The sequence below is a fragment of the Hydra vulgaris genome, chromosome 01, assembly GCF_038396675.1.
Source record: "Hydra vulgaris chromosome 01, alternate assembly HydraT2T_AEP".
Lineage (NCBI taxonomy): Eukaryota > Metazoa > Cnidaria > Hydrozoa > Anthoathecata > Hydridae > Hydra > Hydra vulgaris.
Genome location: NC_088920.1, coordinates 11,181,266 through 11,195,000, shown reverse-complemented (window position 1 = coordinate 11,195,000; position 13,735 = coordinate 11,181,266). Strand labels below are relative to the sequence as shown.

Here is a 13,735-nt window from a genome sequence, read left to right as displayed (position 1 = left end):
TAAACTTCTTTTATTTTATTTAAAAACCATGTTTAGTCAACTTTTTCAAACAAAAAAGAGCATTATTAATTCCATTTGAATAAATTATAATTTTTTTTTATTACCATTACTTCTGTAATTCATCAGCAAATACATTATTATTTAATGTTCTGTATATAAAAACAAGCTTTTCCGCTTTTTCTATTTCCATTTTGCTTCTTAACTTGTAATGAACAAGCACAAAAGTTAAATAAAATTCTTTAAATTTCAGCACTAGAAGCTGGTGCGTTGAACAAACCTTTGACATCCATAATTATGATGCAGTCCAAAGTATTTTAAGATTTCCACCATTCTATTGGTGAGAAGTTTATAAAAACAGATTTACTATGCAATTAGCTTTTATTAAATGGAGCAGATTTGGCTTTCAGCTCACTTATTATTAGTAACAAGTTCTTAAAATCTTCATCTTCAACGGTCATAACAGCTTCATTATCATTTTCAGAAAATTACATACAAAATATCTAGGATCTAGTGTGTTTCCAAACAAATGAGCATCACTGACAGTCTAATGATATCTAGTTTCCAATTGACATATTTTTTTAAGTTAACAAAAAGGATAACATGTTTATTAACTCTTTAAAAAAATCAACAGCGTCCCTTATTTTTGATTGATTTTTTTTTTGCAACTTATCTTGAGCAACTCCAATTGGTTTTAATACTTTTAACAAATTAGTTTGGTTTAAACTGATATTTTTTTTATTGGTTTACACCATTGGTTTAAACCATTTGGTTTAAACTTATCAACCCTGCAACACACATTTTTATATCAAAATTTTAATTGGAAAGTTTTTATATTATGAATTCTGTAGCTAAATCTAATGATTTAAATTTTTTTATCAAGGATGATTAAACAATGATTCAATAAATAATTATTGCTCCTCCTGTTGAGCACTCTTCTCAAGTCGTTAAAAATGGAAAAAATCAACTTCAATTATTCAATAAATAATATACCTACCATTAAATAAAGAATACAAATAGCAAATGCTTGAAAAAACTGAGATAATTATTTAAAAGAAAGCTATGGAAGGTATTTTTCTTTTTGAATTATCAATCTAACGGTGTGAATGATATTATTAATAATAGTAATAATAATAATAACACTTTAAATTCTTATGGTATTGAGATACCACATTGGCCACAACAGATTAAAGATATGCCTGCGTTTGAATGCGATTTACAAAAATAATTAAAAACATACAGTTTAGAAAGGTTCAATGTAATTTCCAAAATAAATTGAAAAAAAAGTTCTTCTATTCAAAAATCAACCTATTCTTACACTTAAGCAGATAAAACGAATTTATATAAATTCGATGTTTTATCTGTGTAAGTAAAAAAGACCATAAACCTAATTTTTTAAATAATCCTACTGTTCGTCTAATCAACCCTGCTAAGAATGAAGTTGGTAGAATAAGTAAACATATTTTATCATATATTAACACCAACCTAATAAATATTTTGCAATAAAATCAGTGGAATAGTATACAAAATGTAATAAATTGGTTGATCATAAATCTTTAATTCTCCACATGCGTAAGCTTTTATTATTTACCAATGACTAAGTTTGGATTAAAAAATCGAGCGGTTTGTTTGATGTTACCATTTGATGCATTTGATGGAGCGGAGATGTGCGAGTTAGTTGGTATTTTTCTTCTCTTCCAGATTTTGCAATTTTATAAAAAATCTGATTTCGATTATATAAAGATAATGGTTTAGCCGTATTCAAAAATGCAAGCAGTCAAAAAATGGAAAAAATTAATAAGCATTTTACTCAAATATTTAAACAAAACAACTTCAGTATTTCCATTCAATCTAATATAAAAAATGTTAATTACCTTGATGTTACATTTAATCTTAATAACTACACTTTTCAACCTTACCATAAACCTGATATTATGTTAAATTATATCCATGCTAGCTCCAAAATTTTAACAGAAACACAAAAATTAGTTACAGCTGCATGCCAAATATTCGATCAATTATTAATTCACACAACCAACAAATTTTGCGCAACAAACTCACCACTAATGATATAAATTGCAACTGCATGAAGAAATCTGCATGCCCGTGAAATAATCAGTCTATCAAAAAATGTTGTGTATAACGCTACTTTAGCATCACCTAATCCTAGTCTTATGGATAAAACTTACATTGGTATTAGTGAAAACGCATTCAAGCTTAAATTTGTATACCACCTTAAATCAATTAATGCAACCAGGTATAGGAATGATACAGGAGTGTCAAAGGAATGATACAGAACTCTCAATAAATAAGTGAAACAAAATTAAAAGATGCCAATCTTATAACCTATCTGCAAAATATTGTAACTTATGCATCAATGAAAAATATTTTATTATGACTTTTGATAGTCAATTACTACTTAATAAAAAAAGTGAATTGGTTTCTGCTTATAGACATAGGAAAAAATTTGTACTATCTAACTTTGATCCCGGCGATTAGCAAATATCGGATCACGTATATTTGATGTCAGATGACATTGCAACGCTAAAACTTGCATTATTTATAACGGTTTTCATTTTATATTTGAATAATATGGCTGGTGATTGCCGAAGGGCATCAAACTTTAAGTTTGATTATAATAGTTGTATTTTTTCATTTAAATTATTTCTATTATACATATATATATATATATATATATATATATATATATATATATATATATATATATATATATATATATATATATATATATATATATATATATATATATATATATATATATATATATATATATATATATATATATAATACAATATAAAAATTAAAATTTAATTTTGCTGCAATTTGATTTTGGGGCCCCTTTTTTTGTGAGGCCCATAGGCCATGGCCTATTTGGTTTGCCTGTAAATCCGGCTGTGTATAGATATATATATATATATATAAATATATGTATATATATATATATATATATATATATATATATATATATATATATATATATATATATATATATATATATATATATATATATATATATATATATATATATATATATATATTTATATATATATATATATATATAAATATATATATGTATATATATATATATATATATATATATATATATATATATATATATATATATATATATATATATTTATATATATATGTATATATATATATATATATATATATATATATTTATATATATATATATATATCTATACACAGCCAGATTTACAGGCAAACCAAATAGGCCATGGCCTATGGGCCTCACAAAAAAAGGGGCCCCAAAATCAAATTGCAGCAAAATTAAATTTTAATTTTTGGAATGCGTATACATTTTCTTTAAAGTAATTGTGTAAAAAATATTACTTTTTTATTTTTCTAAATATTTTTGTGATAAAAATAAAATAAAATATTATATAAAATAAGACGAAAATTAAACAAAAATCCTTATGCAACATTTTGTTAATTAGTATGAATAATAACTTTAACCAAAAATCAACTCAACGATTTTATTTAACATTTGACGTTTCTTTAATACCATTACTTTTTTTTATTAAAAGTTTAATTAAGAACCTTCTAAAAAATTATTTTCTAAAATGACTTGGTTCAACTTATCAAACAAAGAAAATACCTATAATTAGAGCTGTTTTTCTAATTAAGTAAGGTTTACAACAATAATGAACATTTATTTGCAAAACAGCCCGACTAATTTTCCAGATTGGAAATAAAAACGGCAGTTAATAAATTTGTTTTTTTTATTATTTGTGCATAATGGTTTGAAATATTTGATTTAAAATAAAATGAATGAGTTTATTTGAAGAAAAATTTTACACGCTTTTAAGTAAAATATCTAAGTAATTGAAGAAAGTAATTGATATTTCAATTTTAAATTGCATCAAACTTTAAATGATATTTTTTATGCTTTTAAGAAAAGTAAATAAAAATAAAAGGGAATAAAATTTAAAGTAAACTAAATAAGCGCACTGCGAAAAAAGTAATCATAAATTTTAAACAATCGTTTTCCTGTTTATATTTAACAAACATTCGCTTATTTATGTAGGCTATTTTACTAAGTTTTAATAATAAAAAGTAGTAGTATTATCAATTAGTAAAAACAGTGCTCATAAACAATAGCATTTAAATTGATTAAATGTGTTCATTTTCAGAATCTTTCAACATATATGGGAAGAAGGTATGAAAGTGGAGCTGCAAAAAGAAAGAAAAAAGCAATAATAAAAGAAAACATAAAGAAACATCAAAAACTTGATAGTTTTTTATTAAAAGCAGAATGTCATGGTAATTCACAAACTTCAGCTAATCTTGCAAACTGTGGCATAAGTAAAGAAGCAAAAATATTTTTTAGAGGACTCAATTTATGAAACTCAAACTTCAAACGACTTTAAATTAAAAATCGGAACTTAATATGGAGAGGGTATGTTTCCCTATTGAGTTGCCATTAAATAGAAAAAGTGATGGGAAACTCTTTCAGCTGAGGATAAACAATTTTGGATAGAGAACAGTCCATTAAAATGTCAAAATGCAGATTATGACTTTAAATCCTCTAAAATGATCTATAAAGATCGCGATCGATATTGCTCAAGACTTATTTGTGGGGAAAAATGTTAATGGTGAAACGTTTAATAGAAAATGCCTCATATATTCCCCAGCATTAGGTTGTGTAAGTTTTTTTATATGACCAACTTCTAAATAAAATTTGCAAAGAAAAAAACAACTGAAGAGAGGTTCTAAAAAGAGTCGCAGCTTTTATATGCACATTGATCTAAAGAAACTTAGCTCTTAGAGGTTCAAATGAAATATTTGGGTCTAAGAGCAACTGAAGTTTTATTGTTCTGCTTGAGTTGATTGCTCAGTTTGATCATTTATTGGCCAAACACATAAAAAATTATAGTAACAGTGGTTCTGGAAAAACAAACTGCCTCTCAAAGAATACATGTAATGAATTAATTGTATTGATGGCAAAAAAAGTTTTGCAATCAATCAGTGACAATGTTTTAAACTTTAAGTATTATGGATTATCAGTAGATTCAACACCTGATGTGAGTCAAAAAGATCAACTATGTGTGATCTTGAGGTACATTAATTAAATTTCTAATGAGCCTAATGAAAGATTTGTCCATGGACTTTTAGAACATAAAATTGAACTTCGAAATCAGCAACTGCAGAATCCAGTTTTATGATAACTCAAGCAGTATGACTGAAAAATATAGAGGAATAAAAACTAGAATTTTGGAATTCAATAAGCTGGCAAAATTCTTGCCATGTTCAGGTCTCTTAACTTGGTAGAAGAGGCTGCTGTAGATTGCTACATCAAAAGAATCAATTTTTTTGGTATTGTTCAAGAATAGTACAATTTTTCTCAGCTTCTACAAAGTTATGGAGTCTTTTGGAACAGTTTGCAAGTAGTTCAACACTATCAAATACTCGGTGGAGCGCTCAAAACCATTCACCAGAACTACAATAAATTAATGGAAGGATTGGTCAAAATTAATGAGTGTAAAAGTTTTAAAACAAAAGCAAGAGCTGCAGCTGGAAATTTACTATCGAAAATGAAAACTTTTGAATTTGCTTTACAAACAGTAATATGGGACCAAATATTGCAACGAATGAATGCTGTTTCCAAATCATTGAAAAGTGCAACTATTACTTGAGATACATGTTCTAAATTTTGTTCATCTCTTGGTAATTATCTTCTTGGATTAATTAACACATTCGATTTAATGGAACAAAATGCATATTTACTGTTACCAGACATAAGTTAATTGCAATAGAGACGCCATATTAAGAAAGCACTTTTAGGTGAAAACCAATCAGAAAAACCTCAATTAGGTCTACATGAAGAGTTTAAGACAAACTTTTTTTAAAAACTATCAATAATCTTATTACAAATTTAAAAGAAAGAGCACAATGCTATCAGGAATTGAATAACAAATATAACAAATTTGTATTTTTCATAGACACAAGACTCAACAAAGATAAGCTGAAGACATGTGCTAATCCTCTAATGGAAGACTACATGGAAGATATTGATGATAAATTATATGCAAAAATTGAAGATCTACATCTGTCACTAAAAGAATGTTTTAATACTTAAGTTCCTCATTTGAATTTGTATAAACTTAAAAAGGAAAAACAAATGTAAACAATTTTTAAATACAGAAATTATTCTTAAGATTTTCATATTATTCATTGATTCATTGATTAACGATTTCGTTTATGAAAAATACAGCAAAGAAAATTGCTTTTAAAAAATCAAAATATGTTAGTGTACAAATATATATAAATATATATATATATAAATATGTACATATATATATATATATATATATATATATATATATATATATATATATATATATATATATATATATATATATATATATATATATATATATATATATATATATATATATATATATATATATATATATATATACATAGATATATAAGTAAATATGCCAGATCAGGTTACCCTGCTACTGGTAACATATAACCCAGTACAATCTGCTTCATGTCCTGCTGCCTTGAAGGATACGCCTGTTTAGGCAAAGGCTAGGAGATGCCAACTCCAACTTAAAACAACCCCTGCCTTGCGGCTCTTGGTTGAGTTAAGGCTAGAGATGGTGTCTCGATAAAAATACTCATCTTGAGCAGATGTTAAATGCACACATTTACCCTTTAAGTCTTTGCCTCCTAGGCAAAGACTTAAGGGGTAAACAGATTCTATCTGTTGACCAGCCTCGCACCCCTTCTTCATCTATTAGGCAGGTACAGATGTATTTTTAATACATTGTTTCTAGTTTAGGATGTTGAATACTGGATCTTCTTGACTCAATGCATGGGTTTTGCTTGTGTCTCTGTTTTTATGACTAGGCAACTCATTCTATTATCTCTTACTGAGGGTACCGCTTTAAAACTCAGTTTTATGGTTCTGAGACCGGCTGGTAGTCAGGTTTCCCGATCTCTGAGGTAGCTCTTAGATAAGCTGATTCCATCAACAGCTGAAAAATATCAAAGTATTAACAGCGCCATGTTGCGCAAGGATGGTGTTCCTGTTTGTACTTTTGTTGTGCATTGTGGAGGCCACATTTGGAGCCCTGTGTTACAGCTTAGGGTTTATTAGCAGGGTGCTAGCCAGCCTGATGGCACCGCATATAACTCCTAAATGGTTTAAAATTCTTAAAGGTTCTTAAGATCATAGTAAAAAAAAAATTAAATCAGTTTCAGATTTAAAGTGTTGCACTAGACGAGTAAAAAACGCAATTAGTACGCACGACAAGGAAATGAATTAAGTTAACGAATTAAAAATTAAGATAGATTTTTTAATGTGAAAAAACGTGTCGTCATTAACAAGCAAGATCATTTATTCAAAATTCAGTTATTCTCCAGTTGAAATTGTTCAATACAATTAATAAATCATTTCATTAATTTAGCTATGTTATTCAAAAAATCTTTATTTACATTCTTGCTGTTTATCTTAAGTTAGGAAAGTTACAAATAAAATTTGCATAATAATAAATATTATAATTTAAAGTAAGTTAATAACGTTTTTATATTAAAAGATTTATTAATAATTTCGGTAAAATAAGTTAGCTGGTGAAGTAAACCAAAAATAATAATAAAAAAATCAAAAATAAAACATGCAATGAAACGTATTATATATTTTATATTTGCGTAAAACATAAACAAAGATAATTAAATAATATTATAATATTTAACAATAATTATTAACAATAATTACAATAATTACAAAAAAATTTTTTTTTTTTAATTTAAAAATACAAAATTTACGTAGATATTTAATGCATATCTGTAAATTGAAAAAAAAAAAAACAATTAGTTTTTGTATTTAAATATATTTTTTTACTTAAATACATAATTTACTAGATATTTAAATATGCCGATTAAATTTAGTTGATGCCCTCATTTTAAAATACTATAGCGTCTGTATGATATTTTGTTGACTACGACATATTTCTGTTAAATGATCAGGTCTGTGAATCATGAAAAGACGAAAAAAATAAAATGATAAATTTTGCGTTATCATAAAATAAAATTGTTTGAAGCGAAAAAACCCAGACCGTAGATTCTTTTTTCTTTTTAAATCTTTTCAAAATCCCAATCGCTTGTCCAAATTGGAATAAGATTTTAAATAAACACAATTTTTAGGTAAAATAAACATCATAGATTAAAAATTTGATCTGTTCCGATCGTTTATTGGCACTTTTTCTTGATTGCAAGTTCTTTATTGGTCAGAATTCTAGTATTTTTTGTAAAAATTGATAGAAATATTGTATTTTGACAACTTCATAAAGCTAATATAGGCCAGAAACGATTAGAACTAGGATCTATAGAAAATTAAGGCACTTTTTCAAAAGATTTTTAACTAAATTTAGTTAACGCCAATGAGCGAAAGTGATCTAAAGACTCTGAAATGGTATTCTTTAAATTCCTTATTATGGGTAGTAAAAAGGATTAGAAAATTATATAAAAAAGAGAAAAGTTTCTTCAAATATTAAAAAAACCTGAAGCGAAAAAAAATATAACATATAAAGCTATTGTTTGGACATAATACGCTTATAAAATCATGCTAATATCAAATAAATAAGTTCAAATAATTTGTAAATTGCCTTAACTAAACTGAGTATTTAAATTAAAGTAGCATTATATTTGACGGAAATTGGCGAGCCAACCAAGTTTTTCAATTAAAAGTAATTAAAATTTTGGAAACTTTAATTTAACTTTCTTTTAAAAGCTATTAATTTAAATAAGTTTTTAAACTTTTGAATGTATCTATGATAAAAATTGTAATATAAAATATGATGAACAATAATACGATTACCTATGTAAGAAAGTTAAGAAAATTTTTTTAAGTGTTTTAAAGTTTTTAGTTTTAAAATAATTAAAAACTGAAAATAAAAAATATTCTAAACTAAAACTAACTAAAAATCTAACTAAAAATAAAAAATATTCAAAATCTTTCCATATAATTAGGGTCGCCAACGTCTGGATTTTAAAAACCTATAATAATTTATTTTTAGTGTTTTCCTTCGAAAAAGCTGTAAAATTCTGGCATTCCTACATATAACGAATAGTGTTTTTTATCGCTTGTCGTTAATTAAAAAGTTGTTTTAGCAAGTTAAAAAGTTACAAGAGGATCTTGGAAATCGTCAAAAATGTTTTGTTAAAAATTAAATACTATTTAGCAATTTTTTTACATTTATAATTTAAAAATAAAAATAAAAGTAACAGAAGACAATATATGTAACTATTCGTTTAAAACTGTATTTAAAAGCGATGTACGCAATTAAAATAGATCAAAGTTTCAATGAATAAATTTATTAATTCAGTTAGTTCTTGTTTTCTCTCTACAATATTAAACAAAGGATATAACCAATTTAAAAATGAAAACTGACTAAGAATGAAACAAGTTGAATAATTAGAATTAAACATTTATAAAATATAAAAATAATCCTGAAAAATAGAATAGAAAAATATTCCTATAAATAACCCAGCAAAAACAGAAAATTATTATTGAAACTTAATTGCTTCTAAAAAATTGTATCTACTTTTTTAAATCTCAGAATGTAATGACCTTTTTTTTTTTTTTTTGGCAGCACCTAAATTTCCAATTTCGCTATAACGCTGTATGAGTTTTTTTCCTGGCTAACACCGTGATTAGTAGTAATGAGGCAATTGCTTGGGTTATTAAACAGTGTTCTGAGTACTATCGATGCATTGAGTCAAAGTTCTTCAATCAAATTTAAAAATGAATAAAGTACCAAAAACTATAAAACACAAAATACCATCATCATCACCAAGTTCTCTAAACCTAACATTCACTAATATTAGTGAATGTTAGGTTTAGAGAACTTGGTGATGATGAAAATTCTAAGAATATTTTTAGTATTTGAGACTACGTTTTCAAATACTAAAAATATTCTTAGAATTTTCATTGTTTCATTGATTAACAATTTTGTTAATTAAAAATACTGCAAAAAAATTATAAACAAAATTTTTGAAAAACAGAAAAAAAAATTTTAATTACATTAAACTATGATTATATATTTTAAAACTAAGATAATATTTCAATATGAGGAGCCGCAATATTTTTTTGGCCTAGGGCCCCTAAAACTATAAATTTGGCTCTGTATATATATATATATATATATATATATATATATATATATATATATATATATATATATATATATATATACATATATATATATTTATATATATATATAAATATATATATATATATATTTATATACATATTTAAATGAATTTGTATATATAAATATATCCATACATATAATTTTTAAATACATATATATAAATATATATATATATATATATATATATATATATAAATATAAATTTATACTTATATTGTATAAATATATATATATTTATATATAACTATATATATAACTAGATATATACATACATATATATATAATGTATATATCTAGTTATATACATAAATATATATATATATATATATATATATATATATATATATATATATATATATATATATATATATATATATATATATATATATTTATATACATATTTAAATGAATTTGTATATATAAATATATCCATACATATAATTTTTAAATAAGTAACCTCCTCATCTGTAGTGGCTTTCTCGGCCTAGGGGAGATAAATTATAAAAAAAAAAAAAAAAAAAAAAAAATTTATAAATAATCAAAATAAATTTCCTAACTATTGAGCACTTTTCAACAAACAAGAGTTTATTATTATTTTAATACAACACTAAATTAAACGATATATATATATATATATATATATATATATATATATATATATATATATATATATATATATATATATATATATATATAAAATATGAGTAAAAACTTGTAAGGGAAAAATAAATTGAGACTACATTTTTAAATACTGAAATTATTCTTAGGATTTTCATGTTTCATTGATTAACAATTTTGTTAATGAAAAATACTGCCAAAAAATTTCAAACAAAACTTTTGAATACATTAAAAATTTTAATTACATTAAACTACGATTATATTTTTTTAAACCAAGATAATATTTCAAAATGTGGACCCGCAATTTTTTTTGGACTAGGCCCCCTATAACTTTAAATTTGGCTCTGAACATATATATATATATATTTATATATATATATATATATATATATATATATATATATATATATATATATATAAATATATATGAATATACATATATAAGTATATGCATACATAAATTTTTAAATACATATATATATAAAAATATATATATATATATATATATATATATATATATATATATATATATATATATATATATATATATATATATATATATATATATATATATATATATATATATTAATATATATATAAACTTATATTTTTATTGTATAAATATATACATTTATATATAACTATTAGGGTGGTGCTAAAAACAACTTATTTTAAAAATGTCAGCTGACAACCCCTAAATGTGTTTTATATAATAAAATAATACTGGATTTAAAAAATTTTTGAATAAAAAATATTTTTATGGGTGCCACAAGGCCCTTATACATCAAACAGGTTCCTAATATTATAAAAAAAAAAGTTTTTCAAAAGTATGTCATGTTGGGTCTCAAAAGAAGCAAAATTTTATAAAAATTTCAAAAATAACAATTATTTTAAAAAAAAAATTGTTATTTTATAGTTTATTGCAAAAAAAATGACCTTTTAAACTAAAAATGAAAAAAGTTTGTTTTTTTTAATTATAATTTCAAAAAAATCTTAAATAATAGTTTTTTTATAAAATAATTGTTATTTTTAGAATTTTTATAAAATTTTGCTTCTTTTGAGAACCAACATGATATACTTTTGAAAAACTTTTTTTTTTATAATATTAGGAACCTGTTTGATGTATAAGGGCCTTGTGGCACCCGTAAAAATATTTTTTATTCAAAAATTTATATATATATATATATATATATATATAAATTGTTATTTTATAGTTTATTGCAAAAAAAATGACCTTTTAAACTAAAAATGAAAAAAGTTTATTTTTTTTAATTATAATTTCAAAAAAATCTTAAATAATAGTTTTTTTATATATATATATATAAATATATATATATATATATATATATATATATATATATATATATATATATATATATATATACATATATAAATATATATATATATATATATATATATATATATATATATATATATATATATATATATATATATATATAAAAAATCTAAAATAATAGTTTTTTTATATATATATATAAATATATATATATATAAAAAATCTAAAATAATAGTTTTTTTATATATGTATATAAATATATATATATATTTATATATATATATATAAATATATATACATATATATATATATATATATATATATATATATATATATATATATATATATATATATATATATATATATATATATATATATATATATATATATATATATATATATATATATATATATATATATATATATATATATATATATATATATATATATATATATATATGTATATACATATATATATATATATATATATATATATATATATATATATATATATATATTTATATTATATATATATAAATATATAATAATTATTTTACCATCGTTTTTAGGGGAAAAGTGTTTATTCTAGTATAATAAAACATTGCCTGCAACTTGAAAAAAACAATTATTAATTTTAGAATATTAATTTATTTAAACCCTTCTTTACCTGATATATATTTATAATACGATTTATTTATAATATTTCAATATTATTTAGAGGATGAAAGTATATAGGATTATAAGCTCTGTTATCAAATCGAATTTTTTAATTTTATTGTTACAATGATATTATTAACAAGTTAATAAATTTGAATATTCAAACTGTTTATGTAAAACTTACAACAATCCAAAATTCATAATGTTTCAATTTTAAAAGCAAGCACACCAGTTAACTTATCTTTCTTTTGATGCCAAATGGAAAAGATGAAATTTTTAAAGAGAAGTCTATTATACAATCACAATTATTAATGGACTTTAGAACAATACCACACACCCATTTATTGAAGCCTTCTCTTGCTACTTTTTGTTACAATTTTGCTGCAAGTCGGAAAATCTATTCCTAAATTCAGGGTAAATACAAGAAAGTTATTCTGAGATTGCTTTTTGGTGCTGGATATTGCAACCCATACAAAATTATATGTACTAAACTTGTATACTCTTGCAATAATACAAAAGATGTGTTACTTTTTGACATAAGAAGGCAAGAAAAAAGTTTGTTAAGTCATTAAATACCTCCTTTCTTCAAAAAAATAAATACCTTTCGTTGTATTGCGACGGATTACGAAATTAGTTCGTAACTAGGGGAGCACAATACTGCAAGGCGGGAGGGCCCCGGAGCTTAGAGAGCCCCGCGGAGATTTTTCACGTATTCTTAAATGAAAAACAGGTTATTCTTCTATAATAGGAACTCTATTTTAGAATTTAATTTCAATAGAAATTCTACTTTAGAATTTAATTTCAATAGAAATTCTATTATAGATTTAGTTTTAGAAGAAGTTTTATTGGAGAACTAAAATTCAAAAAAATTTTTATTACAGAATTCAATTTCAATAGCAAACCATTATAGAATTTCTATTAAATATTAGTGAACATTAGTAAATATTAGCGTTGTCTATTA

The 13,735-nt window shown here is 23.0% G+C and overlaps 1 protein-coding gene across 1 annotated transcript in view; it reads right to left on the bottom strand.

Annotated features, from left to right (window-relative positions):
- Window positions 1-13,406, bottom strand: part of LOC136075104 (uncharacterized) — a 75,610-nt gene extending 62,204 nt beyond the window's left edge. Inside the window, exon 1 of the mRNA XM_065787375.1 lies at window positions 12,959-13,406. The gene's annotated coding sequence lies outside the window, so the exon portion shown is untranslated. The remainder of the gene's footprint in view (window positions 1-12,958) is intronic.
- Between the last annotated feature and the right edge of the window lie 329 nt (window positions 13,407-13,735).